Here is an 11,976-nt window from a genome sequence, read left to right as displayed (position 1 = left end):
CAATAATACATGTCCGACCTAACCAAAACATGCATATAAGAAGGTGTTCTGTCCAGGGGTCAGAACTTTAAGATGGTTAGATGGTCAGGACAAATTTAGGGACACAATGTAAAAAGTAAATTATAGCAATTTATTTGTAACAAATCATATGTGATTACATAACCGTTCAGATATTAATCATGTGTATAGTACAACCAGTATAAACAAGAAACAAGACATACAACATTAAACATAAAACAATTGACAGGGTACCGGCCGGTGCATAATAAATGTCATCACAGGGCTACAATGTATCAAAAATTAAAGCAGGTTTCTGAACCCTTCCAGATGCATAGGGGGACCAGGCAGGGGTGTCACCCCTGCTGTTCGCCCTGGCTATGGAACCCCTAGCTATGCGGTTGAGGGAGAGTATGGTATTTTGTGGTTTGAAGGTGGGTCATATGGAAGAGCGTATTTCCCTGTATGCGGACGACATGCTATTGTACTTGCAGGATCCGGGACCTTCTTTGACTTATGCCATTCGAGTGATTCGAGAGTTCGGGGAGTTCTCGGGTTTTTGTATTAACTGGACCAAATCCTCCTTGTTCCCCTTGGACGAGGGGGTTGTGGCCCCGGCCGGGTGCCCGATCCCCCTGACCAATTCCTTTAAGTACTTGGGGATTGTGTTTCAGCTTCCAATCTCCAGGTTTTTGGAAAATAACCTTGTTCCGATAGTAAAGGCCTTTAAAGATAGGGTAGAGCGGTGGCGGTCGCTCCCCCTTTCGCTGCTGGGCAGAGTTAACATTTTTAAAATTATCTTTTTGCCCAAATTTTTATATGTACTCTCTAACTCTCCGGTCTATATTCCTAGAGGGGTGTTCCGGAGGATAGATGCTATTCTTACCACTCTGCTGTGGGGTAATAAACCTTCTAGAGTGGCCTTGTCTGTGCTCAAATACCCTGTGGCGAGGGGGGACTGGCTGTGCCGGATTTGCGTTCCTATTATTTTGCTTCACAGTTGGTTTTCCTGCATTGGAGATTTTTTCCGCAGGTGCCCAACGCAACAGTTGAGGTGGAGGCGGCACTGGCCTCCTCCTTCGAAACGCTGATTAATGTCCTTTACAGGGGGGGGGGTGTAACGCTCCTGCGTTTTATGTATGATGTGGATTTTCAGCTGCAGAAATATTCCACTTCAGTAGTCATGTAGAGAAACGCTGAGACACCATTCCCAACTCTCAATGACTCATCATGTGTGGATGATCTCAATTCAGCAAGTAAATACACACACTCAATAAGATGTTTCCTAGAGTGACTTATGTATATAGTAACACAGTGATGATAGGCTGAAGAGACAGGTTGGGTAGAGATGGTAGATGACAGACACTTGAAAGGAAATGTTCTTGAAAGTAAGATAGTAGCAGATGGGATGCAGATAGGTTTAGCAATCATGTATGGTAGCAGATGACAGAGTAGCAGGTGGACATACAAGAGAGATCAACCCAGTGCAAGAACAGGTGGTAGTAGGCTCAAGAGCTAGCAATCTTAGATAATGCAGATGTAGTAATAGTTCTTAGTATGCAGAGCTAGATAGTGTAAGCTTTAGTATGAAAGTTATAGAGGTTTCCCCTGTGGGGTACTTATCACTAATAGCAATGTAGTAGAGGAGAGGTTCGGCAAGAGCGGATGATCCGGTAGCGGGATACAGGGATCAGCGCAGCGTGGTTCCGACAGCGAGGTATGCTTGCAAGCATGAGAGCTTCAAGACAGGTTAGCATCAAGGCACAAAGCAGTTTGAACGAACACATGTGAGTGAGAGCCGGCGATCTAAATAGCCATCCAGTCCGGCGCTCAGTGATGACAGCATCAGTCTTAAAGGTGTATGCGCACCTTACCAAAAGAGAATGGTGGGGCGCATACACTTATGAAAGAGTAATTAGGGTACCCAAAGGTACCAGAACATTACAGGAGGCACTCCCCTAAAAATAATCCTAGGGGCCTCCGGCAACACCGGCCCCAATAGACTATCACTTTTCAGAATGTGCCAGTGTTTGCGAATAATTTTCTTGACCGAAAAGTGCTGGATAGAGTACGAGGAAAAAAAGAGGCATGTTCAAAATCTCTATTTTCCCCTCGTACCCTCGGTTGCAGAAGGTCCTCCCTATTCCGGCCATCCGCTTGCACTAGGGCCTTTTACATCTCCTCTTCATTATAGCCTTTTTCCAAAAATTTGGATTTAAGGGCACTAGCCTCCTGCAGGAAATCAGATCTGTTAGAACAATTCCTTTTCAGTCTGAGGAACTGACTGACAGGAACGGATTTTAGCCACGCCACATGGTGGCAGCTGGATGTGTCAATAAATCCGTTCCTGTCAGTCTCTTTGAAAAACGTGGAGGTTTCCAGGGCACTGCCCACTACCTTGATCTTGAGATCCAAGAAGTGGATCTCAGATCTACTGCTTTCGTGGGTGAGCCTGATGCCCCTGTCATTGTCGTTGAGTACCGAGATGAATGAGTCAAGAGACTCCACATCTCCATCCCACAGGAGGAGGATGTCATCGATGTACCTCCGCCAGAGGACAACCTCTGGTCTCGGAACGTCACCGATGACATCCTCCTCCCATTTTGCCATGAATAAATTGGCCATACTTGGCGCAAATTTGGCGCCCATGGCCACACCCTTGTTTTGTCTGTAGTACGTGCCCCCAAACCAAAAGAAGTTGTGGGCCATGGCGTAGTCCAACAAAGGCAAGATGAAATGACTCTGAAAACTCAGCATGGTGCTTTGTCCCAAAAAGTACTCGACAGCCTCCCTTCCATGCTGATGTGAAATTACCGTGTAGAGTGACGAGACATCAGCAGTGGCTAGAATATAGCTGTCCTTCCACTCTATGTCCTTAAGGAGATTGATTACCTGCATAGAGTCCCTCAAAAATGAGGGTGTTTTTGTCACCAAGGGCTGTAGGAAGAAGTCAATGTATTTACCCACCCGGGAGGTAACCGAATCAATGCCACTAATGATTGGCCTCCCGGGTGGGTTCACCGCATCCTTATGCACCTTGGGCAAATAGTACAAAACCCTCCTCCACCAATGCCAAAAGCTCCTTTTTGTAGGCCACCGTGGGGTTGCCTCTAAGGGGGACATAGGTGTCACGATCGGACAGCAACCTGTCCATCTCCCTGTTATAGGCAGAGGTGTCCAGAATAACTATCCCTCCCCCCTTATCAGCCGGTCTTACAACAATGTCACTCTGCTCCTTGAGGAAAGCTCCTCCCACAAATTTTGCATTTGTGGGAGGAGCTTTCCATTGAGACCTGTTCCTGACCGGAGGATGGCGCTGTATCCTCTGGTGTGTCCTAAGTGGTGATGCCATCTGAGTGTAATTATGCACTTTAGGACCATTAGCGTCCTTTCGGTGAGATAATACTTATAGTTATAAGGTCATCGGTCCTGCAATATGGATTTGGATCTCACCTACACAGGACCACCGAGATATGCTGGTAATCAGCGGTCTCGGAGTCCCTATATGTGCAATTGATTAGGTTTCAATTGACATGTTGACAACAATGGTCTTATTTCCGGGGTGCTGGCACGCAAATTGCTGGCTTCCGGTTCCGGACCATGTTGATTCCGGTTTCAGAGGTGCTGGCACGCAAGGTGCTGGCTTCCTGTTCCGGATTATGTCAAATCCAACCTGTCATGTCCGGTAGTTGGAGCGCAATTGCACAGCTTCCGTGATTCAGGTCGCTGATTAGATATCCCGCCCCTTCCGCCTCGCTCAGCATATAAGTACCGATGGTTTACCGCAGGCCACACCCCCTGACGACGTCATTGGCTGACGAAACGCGTAGGAGGAGCCTGCGGCACGCCACGCTGTGATACACGAGGGGACGCGGCGGCCATTTTCTTGGTTAGGAACCAGGTCCTGGGATCGCTTCCTTGAGATATATGCCTTAATATCTCCTCCTAAATGTGAGTTGCCATTTTTTAGTCTGTGATTCAATAAATGTGAGACTGTGCTTCACTATGGGAGTTGTCCCTTTTCTTTATTCATGCACTCATATCGAGCGGAGTTGATGCGATCATCCTAGTGAGCTATGCTGACAATATCCCTGTACTGACTATAGACATTATTCCTGCCTGCTGCTGGATAACTACTCTTGTTGTTGCTAAGCACATCCCTGCTTGCTACTTGCATCAATGCTCTCCTCTGTGGACCACTGCACTACAGGTAATATTTATTTATTTTTTTACCCTTTCCGCAATAGAATTTATTTTGGATTTATTAATTCTTGGTATGTACATGCTTTGTGTTAGAAATATGAAAGGCCTTCAAAAATGATAAGTTGTCAGGAAATTGGATTTGTAATTTATGGTCCTAGAACGCCTGAAGATATTACTCACACATGTGGTATAGCCATACTCAGGAGGAGTAGCAGATTGTATTTTGGTGTGCAATTTTTGCTATGTACATGCTATCTGTTTGAAATATTGTATAAATGGACAACTTTGTGTAAAAAAAAAAAAAAAAAAAAGAAAAGAAATGTGTTTTCATTTGCTTTCCACATTTTCCAAAAACTTGTGGAAAAAAATGACATGTTCAAAAGACTCATTATGCCTCGTAGAATATACGTTGAGGTGTTTTCTTTCCAAAATGAGGTCATTTCCATTGTCTTGGTGCTCCAGGGCCTTCAAAAGTGTGATAGGTTGTCATGACATTAGATGTGTAATTCATGTCTCTAGAACATCGGACAGTGCTGCCTGCATGTTGGGCCTCTGTATGTGGCTAGACTGTGAAAAAGTCTCACACATGTGGTATCGCCAAACTCAGGAGTAGCAGAATATGTTTTGGGGTGTAATTGCAAGTATGCACATGCCATGTGAGATAAACAACCCGGTAATATGACAATTTTGTAAAAAAATATATATATATATATCTTTATTTTTCAAAGAAGTGTGTGAAAAAAATTACATAAAAAAACTCACCATGCATCTTACTAAATACCTTGGAATGTCTACTTTCCAGAAAGGGGGTATTTGTACTTTCCTGGCTTGTTAGTGTCTCAAGAAATGAGATAGGATGTCTCCTCGATGTCCTTGCTCCAGGGTTTCAGTATTTATATGAAGACAGACAGACGTCCACTTTATTAGGCTTAAACCTAATATAGAGAAGGAAGGAAAAAGACCAATCACTCCTGCCAATGGCAATCGGACCTTGGTCACAATGTTTTCTATCCTGCAAAGGTTAATGTACCGAGAGCGTGAACAGTATTAGACCCCAAGAGATCATCAGCCCGGTCATCACAGAGGGAACCTGTAACAGAGGGAAGAGGAACCCCAGACAGGGATCCTATACAGGCTTTACTGCTTGGGCCATCTGGTAAGAGACCCACCCACCCCCCCCCCCCCTTTCTTTGGAGATGTGGGAAGATATCCTTATATCTCTTGCACGAGGATTCCATTCTGGATATGGCTGTCTTTAGGCCCTTTCATATCTTCCTGCTGGTAAGAAGCAAACTTACACAGGTGGTGGGATAGCAGACAATCAGATCTTTCTTCTGGCTGTTACCTGAAACACCTTTCTGATTTTTCCACCAGTTGGCAATTCACCAACTTTTGTCACCAAATTTTTCAAGACTTTGATTATTCCATTTGGATGTTATATCATTGTTCACTTATATGCTTTGTTTGTTTATGGTTTTTAACACTAGCACATTTGTTTACATATCTATACAGTGGTGATCAAAAGTTTGAACACCCCAGATAAAAAAATTGTATTAATGTGCATAAAGAAGCCAAGGAAAGATGGAAAAATCTCCAGAAGGCATCAAATTACAGATTAGACATTCATATATGTCAACAAAAGTTAGATTTTATTTTCATCATTTACACTTTCAAAATAACAGAAAACAAAAAAATGGCTTCTGCAAAAGTTTGGGCACCCTGCAGAGTTAATATCTTGTACTGCCCCCTTTGGCAAGTATCACAGCTTGTAAACGCTTTTTGTAGCCAGCCAAGAGTCTTTCAATTCTTGTTTGAGGTATCTTTGCCCATTCTTCCTTACAAAAGTCTTCCAGTTCTTTGAGATTTCTGGGCTGTCTGTCACGCACTGCTCTTTTAAGGTCTATCCATAGATTTTCAATTATGTTGAGGTCAGGAGATTGTGAAGGCCATGGCAAAACCTTAAATTTACGCCTCTTGATGTAATCCCCCGTGGATTTCGAGGTGTGTTTAGGATCATTATCCATTTGTAGAAGCCATCCTCTGTAACTTCAGCTTTTTCACAGATGGCATCAAGTTACCATCCAAAATTTGCTGAAATTTTATTGAATCCATTTTTCCTTCTAATTGTGAGATGTTCCCTGTGCCACTGGCTGCAATACATCCCCAAAGCATGACTGATCCACCCCCATGCTTAACAGTTGGACAGAGGTTATTTTCATTAAATTATGTGCCCCTTCTCAAAATGTACCTTTGCTCATTTTGGCCAAAAAGTTCAATTTTAACCTCATCGGTCCACAGAACCTGTTTCCAACATGCATCAGGCTTGCCTATATGTTCATTTGCAAAGTTCAAACGCTGATTTTTGTGGTGAGGACGTAGAAGAGGTTTTCTTCTGATGACTCTTCCATGAAGACCATATTTGTATAAGTATCTCTTTATAGTGGAATAGTGTACCACAACTCCAGTGTCTGTCAGATCTTTCTGGAGGGATCGTGCAGTCAAACGTGGGTTTTGAATTGTTTCTCTCACAATCCTGCGAGCTGTTCTGTCTGATATTTTTCTTGGTCTTCCATATCTTGCTTTAACTTCAACTGTTCCTGTGGACTGCCATTTCTTAATTACATTCCGAACAGAGGATATTGACATCTGAAAATGCTTTGCTATCTTCTTATAGCCTTCTCCAGCTTTGTGAGTGTCAACTATTTTCAGTTTCAGTTTTCTAGACAACTGCTTAGAAGATCCCATGGTGCTGATTGTTGGGGCAAGGTAAGAGGAGTCTGGGCATTTAAAACTTTTGAGATTGACATCACCTGGTCTTCCCGGACGATGATTTAAAACAATCCATGACACTGGCAGGTCTCAGCCTTGCAAAGGGGGCAGTGCATGCTATAAATTCTGCAGGGTGCCAAAACTTTTGCAGACTCCATTTGTTTTGTTTTCTGTAATTTTGAAAGTGTCAATGATGGAAATAAAATCTAACTTTTGTTGACATATTATAAGAATGTCTAATCTGTAATTTGATGCCTTTTGGAGATTTTTCCATCTTTCCTTGGCTTATTTATGCACATTAATACAAATTTTTTCCTGGGGTGCCCAAACTTTCGAACACCACTGTATATGCATTATTAGTTGGACGTGCTTTTGATGCAGTTTAAGTGTTTTTCCACTTTTGAAAGAGCATACTTTAATTTTATGTTTTCACAGGCATGTGCCAGCCGTGAAGGCGCTGGGATCAGCGTCTCACGTGACCGGCAGGAAGCATAGCGCCAATATACAGATGGCTCCGCCCCAAGGAGGGGAGGGGACAGCAAGGGAAAAAGTTTCCCTAATAGTATATCGCAGCAGACAGACCACCACCACCAGGGGCTTTTTATTCCCATACAACCATATGTTAACTTGGATGTGCTCCCCCTGGTGGTGGTGGTCTGTCTGCTCCGGGAGCTGCGATATACTATTAGGGAAACTTTTTCCCTTGCTGTCCCCTCCCCTCCTTGGAGCGGGGCCACCTGTATATCGGCCTATGCTTCCTGCCGGTCACGTGACACGCTGATCCCGGCGCCTTCACGTCTTGGCAGTGATGTACATCTGTGGCTGTGGCTACCAGTTATCCTGGTTATCTCCACTGGACGGACGAGCGCCGGCTGACACACGCCTGCCGTGTCCACCACACACATAGCGTTCTGGGACTTGTTTTGCTTGCACACCATGGAGACAATCAGGTGAGGACCATATCTGCTCATTCATTTTCATTTCATGCATACTGCACCCTGACCCACTCTCATCCTCATTCTTTTCACCTTTCTATTACCATTCTATGGTTATGTCACAAATCATCCTTTTCACCTGTAGATCATTCCATCCTTTTTTGTCTTTCCCATTATACTCGGTTCCTGGCCATCCACACCTGTTCCATTCACCAACTTTCATCTCCCTTTTTCTGATTTTCACACTGCTTTACTGGACACTACATTTATCCATGCACATACCAACCACACATATTTTATACAACCCTAGTACATTGGCTGCGATCACTTGGGTGATACAGCACACACTTTTCCCACTCATTTGGATCAGCCCAGTATGCATTCCTATTTATATATCTCTTTCTTTTATCCTGGCTGGCATACATATTTTTATAGTCTTGATACATTTTTATACTATTATACATTTAGGCCTCATGCACACGGGGCGTTCAAAAAAACGTACGTCCAAGCTTGTTATGACGCCGGGAAAAACCGGCGTTAAAAACGCGCGTTAAACAGCGTTTTTCAAATTATGTTAATGAGCGTTAAGCCGCGTTTTTTTAAAAAAACAGTCCTCCTCCATTTTCCACACCCAAAATAACCACAATGCAATGTGTCGATGCCATTTTTGTAGGAGAGAGAGAGAGGAGAGAGCATTTTCAGATCAGCTGAGAGTGTTTCTTGTATTTTCTGAGTATTTTTTGCATTTCTGAGTCATGGATCCTGTTATGCAGAAGGTTGATGAGGCGATCCTGCTCATCATCTTGAGAAGGATACGTAGAAGGAGACAGTTGGAGGAGGAGAATGAGAGGAGCAGACGGCGAAGGTTCTGGGTGCATCCTGTCATGTCGCAGCGTCTGTCCGTGGGGTACTTTACCACCATGTACACCCAACTCCACATGTATCCGGACAAGTGGTACAACTTCTCACGTATGTCCGTTCCGCTTTTCGATGACCTGCTGGAGAAGCTCAGGCAAAGGCTATCCAGGATGGACACGAACATGCGAAGCAGTGTGTCACCGGAGGAAAGGCTGCTTGTGACACTTCGGTAAGTGAAATAATTTTTGGGTGTTTTGTCTAGGGTTAGTACTTGTGTTAGGGTTAAGAGGGTTAGGTGGTGAGGTCCTAGTTAAAACATATTTTCAATGTATTTTTGAAAGATAGATATATTCTTTTATGTAATATGCAATACTTTTTTCTTTTTATTTTAGGTTTCTTGCTACTGGCCAAAGCTTTGTCTCCTTACACCACTATTTTCTGCTAGGTGTCTCCACGGTGGCCAAAATTGTTAAGGAGACATGTGCGGCAATATGGGAGGAATTGAAGGAGGTGGTCATGCCGGAGCCGACTGAAGAGATGTGGGAAGCATTTTGAGTTTTGGGAGAAAACTCAGTTCCCCAACTGTATCGGTGCCCTTGATGGAAAACACATCAGGGTGAAGAAGCCCCCCCATTCCGGCTCTGCATACTTTAACTACAAGAAATATTTTTCTGTGGTACTCCTGGCATTGTCTGATGCCCATCTTCAATTCCTTGCTGTTGATGTAGGAGCATATGGCAGCCAGGGTGATGCCCGCATCTTTCGAGAATCGGCCTTTGGACGTCGGCTACACGAAGGACGACTCAACATACCAACAAGCAGGCCGCTACCGTGTACTGAGGAACCAAGCTTGCCATTGGTCATGGTGGCCGACGAAGCATTTGGACTGGCAGAAAATCTGATGAGGCCATACAGTGGCTATGGACTGAGTCACACCAAACGTATATTCAATTATCGGCTGAGCCGTGCTCGTCGTGTTGTGGAGTGTGCGTTTGGTGTGTGCTCAGCAAAATGGAGGGTTTTGCTGTCATGTATGCAACTGGATGTTGACAATGCCACCAAGGTTGTCCTGGCCTGCTGTGTTTTGCACAATTTCCTAAGGAGAAGTGACAGGAGCAGCGTGCAGTTTATGGACTTACGAACAACAGCACGAATCATGACCATTAGAGATAAGTTTGCGGATTTCTTTGTCTCGCCTGATGGGGAAGTGTCATGGCAGGATAATTTTGTCTAAAATCATTCATCTTGTAAACTTTGTTATATCTTCACATACAGCTTTTATTAAACATTTATGTCAGTTCTTTTGATGTCTATCATTCTTCCATTGTTCCAGTTCAATGTTGCATGTGGCAAGTGTGTGCCAGCCCTGGTCTGTGCATACACTTGCCACATGCAGAAGAAGGAGGGGGGTTTCCTTCTGCCTGTGGCAAGTGTGTGCCAGCCCTGGTCTGTGCATACACTTGCCACATGCAGAAGAAGGAGGGGGGTTTCCTTCTGCATGTGGCAAGTGTGTGCCAGCCCTGGTCTGTGCATACACTTGCCACATGCAGAAGAAGGAGGGGGGTTTCCTTCTGCCTGTGGCAAGTGTGTGCCAGCCCTGGTCTGTGCATACACTTGCCACATGCAGAAGAAGGAGGGGGGTTTCCTTCTGCATGTGGCAAGTGTGTGCCAGCCTTGGTCTGTGCATACACTTGCCACATGCAGAAGAAGGAGGGGGGTTTCCTTCTGCCTGTGGCAAGTGTGTGCCAGCCCTGGTCTGTGCATACACTTGCCACATGCAGAAGAAGGAGGGGGGTTTCCTTCTGCCTGTGGCAAGTGTGTGCCAGCCCTGGTCTGTGCATACACTTGCCACATGCAGAAGAAGGAGGGGGGTTTCCTTCTGCATGTGGCAAGTGTGTGCCAGCCCTGGTCTGTGCATACACTTGCCACATGCAGAAGAAGGAGGGGGGTTTCCTTCTGCCTGTGGCAAGTGTGTCCCAGCCCTGGTCTGTGCATACACTTGCCACATGCAGAAGAAGGAGGGGGGTTTCCTTCTGCATGTGGCAAGTGTGTGCCAGCCCTGGTCTGTGCATACACTTGCCACATGCAGAAGAAGGATCGGGGTTTCCTTCTGCATGTGGCAAGTGTGTGCCAGCCCTTTTAATGGCCTGTGCAGATGTACTTCTATTACAACATACAACTTAAAAAAAAAAAAGAGGTAAAATATCATTTCAACAAAAGGCTTTTATTCAATAAACGCAAAAAAAAAGAAAAAAATCACAAATGCTGGTAGGTGTATCCTGACTGATCGTCCTGGCTTGACCGCGGTGACTTGGCACGTGGGTAGCTGATGTCAGGATGCGAGTGGGTGGCTTGGACATGTCGTTCCTGCGCAACCTCATGGTGGTAAGGGGGTCCAGGTAAGTTTGGTGGTGGGTAATGGGTAGGTGGTTGGGAGAAACCAATGGAGGAGTGGGGTGGGAAATATGAGGGCGGGGACAAGACAGGTGTTGGGTGGCGTTGCGGAGGGGACAAGGTAGGTAGGTGGCGTTTCGGAGGGGGGCGGTATTGAAAGTGGGGTGTTAGCGTTGCTGAGGTCCCAGAGGGCATTGGGGGATCAAGAAAAGTGTTGAATGGATCGTTTGATGGTGGCGGGCCACCACTTAGTTTCGCATGCCGATATTGTGTCATAATGGCGAGCATGCGATCCATACAAAGCTTTTCTTCAGGTCCCCCAATGTCCTCCAGGATGTAGTATGCAGTACGGCAGAAGGCGGCGCGTGCGTTGCCAGGATCGAGGAACACATCCACACTGCGCCTCTCCTGCTGCACTTCCTGCAGCAACGCTAACACCCCGTCCTCGTTTTGAAGGACAATACCGCTACCCCTCTGACGCTGATTGCGGCCACGGCCACGCACAGCGCCACGGCCACGCCCCACACCACTATCGGGAATTTCTTCCACTGCAAATTCCTGGTCCCTGGATTCCTGTTAAGAAAGAAAAAGGTTCAGTTTGTCACATACATACAATGAAGAACAGAATGGCAGACAGACTAGACAGACACTAACCTGTATTGTGGATTCATCGCAGACATGAGATCCACTGGATTGGATGGTTATCGTCATGTCACTGTTTTCAGTGGCAGCACTGGGGGGTCTGTCCTCTGACGGTTCTTCCACCACCTCCTGACTAGCATCCTGAGTCAGGTCCGCAATATTAGATGTTGTCCTGAAA

General features: G+C 45.4%; 1 pseudogene across 1 annotated transcript; it reads left to right on the top strand.

Moving 5' to 3' along the window:
• The first annotated feature begins 8,824 nt into the window (after nucleotides 1–8,824).
• On the top strand, nucleotides 8,825–11,610 carry LOC309548652 (annotated as a pseudogene). The gene is made up of 3 exons: nucleotides 8,825–8,991; nucleotides 9,155–9,935; nucleotides 11,583–11,610. The product of its transcript is annotated as an uncharacterized misc_RNA (transcript).
• Nucleotides 11,611–11,976: the final 366 nt, after the last annotated feature.

The sequence above is a fragment of the Pelophylax lessonae genome, assembly GCF_965119305.1.
Source record: "Pelophylax lessonae genome assembly, chromosome: 1".
Taxonomy (NCBI): Eukaryota; Metazoa; Chordata; class Amphibia; order Anura; family Ranidae; genus Pelophylax; species Pelophylax lessonae.
This window is presented reverse-complemented; position numbering and strand designations above follow the sequence as displayed.